This window comes from Rana temporaria, chromosome 7, assembly GCF_905171775.1.
Source record: "Rana temporaria chromosome 7, aRanTem1.1, whole genome shotgun sequence".
NCBI classification, from domain to species: Eukaryota; Metazoa; Chordata; class Amphibia; order Anura; family Ranidae; genus Rana; species Rana temporaria.
In genome coordinates this window covers 26,172,987-26,174,539 of record NC_053495.1, presented here as the reverse complement: position 1 = coordinate 26,174,539, position 1,553 = coordinate 26,172,987, and positions in this window count along the sequence as shown.

Sequence of the window (1,553 nt, the reverse complement as noted above, 5' to 3'; positions counted from 1 at the left end):
TAGTCCTGCTATGTCCTGGAAACAGTCGGCTTTTATACACTGAGATCTGCTTTCAGTTTCATTATTAGAATATCTTCCTGAAGTCAGGCTTTTTCCAAGAAATCACAGGGGCTGGAAAGGAGGGGTCTGAGGAAAAAAAGATAGATGGATTTTTTTTCCTTTTAAAAAAAAAAAGTTTATTTAAATTCGGAGTAATATCACAGTGTAGAAAATCAACATCCATTTAGTACAAATATATATATCACACTCCTAAAAATAAAAATGAAGAAAATCTTGTGTTATTACCGAAGTAATAGGAAAAAAACATGCGTGATAACTAGGGTTGTCCTGATACCGATACTAGTATCGGTATCGGTGCCGATACCAAGCATTTGCCCGAGTACTTGTACTCAGGCAAATGCTCTGATGCCTAATCCGATACTTTGTCAGTGGTGCTTCTGTCCCCCGCCGTGTACCGCTCCGTTCCCCCTCCATGCTCTGCTCCTGTACCCTGCCATGCTCCGAATGTGTCCCCCTCCATGCTCTGCTTGTGTCCCCCGCCATGCTCTGCATCGGTCCCCCGCCGTGCTCTGCTCGTGTCCCCAGCCGAGTACTGCTCCGGTCCCCCTCCGTGCTCTGCTCCTGTACCCTGCTGTGCTCTGTATCGGTCCCCCTCCGCGCTCTGCTCCTGTACCCTGCCATGCTCTGCATCGGTCCCCTTCCATGCTCCGCTTGTGTCCCCCACCATGCTCTGCATCGGTCCCCCGCTGTGCTCTGCTCTTGTCCCCCGTCGAGTACCGCTCTGGTCCCCCTCCGTGCTTTGCTCCTGTACCCTGCTGTGCTCTGTATCGGTCCCCCTCCATGCTCCGCTCGTGTCCCCCACCGTGCTCCGCTCGTGTCCCCCTCTGTGCTTCGCTCATTTCCCCCTCCGTGCTCTGCTCGGGACCCCCTCCGTGCTCTGCTCCTGTACCCTGCTGTGCTCTGCATCGGTCCCCCTCCATGCTCTGCTCGTGTCCCCCGCCGAGTACCGCTCCAGTCCCCCTCCGTGCTCTGCTCCTGTACCCTGCTGTGCTCTGCATCGGTCCCCCTCCATTCTCCGCTCGTGTCCCCCGCCGTGCTCCGCTCGTGTCCCCCTCCGTGCTCCGCTCGTGTCCCCCTCTGCGCTCCGCAGTTGAGCCTGTCTCAAAGAGGAGATATCAGGGGCCTGTTAAGACCCCCAAAATCTCACCAAAGCCCCCCCAACAGGGCTGATAAAAGCAAAAAAAAAAAATTGTAAAAAGAATTGTAAAAATAATAAAGTTAAATAAAAAAAAAACACACTGACACCGCCCCTCCAAAAGAAAGCATTGTAAAAAGAAAAAAAAACTGTAAATAATATTTAAGAAAAAAAAAACTGACAGTCCACACGTCAGTACTGCATATTAGTGCCACTATCAAAATAAAATTATCGGTATACGGTATCGGCGAGTACTTGGTACTTGTACTCGGTCTAAAAAAAGTGGTATTGGGACAACCCTAGTGATAACACCACATAATCCATACTATGGGGTTGATTTACAGTTTTTCTCCATTGT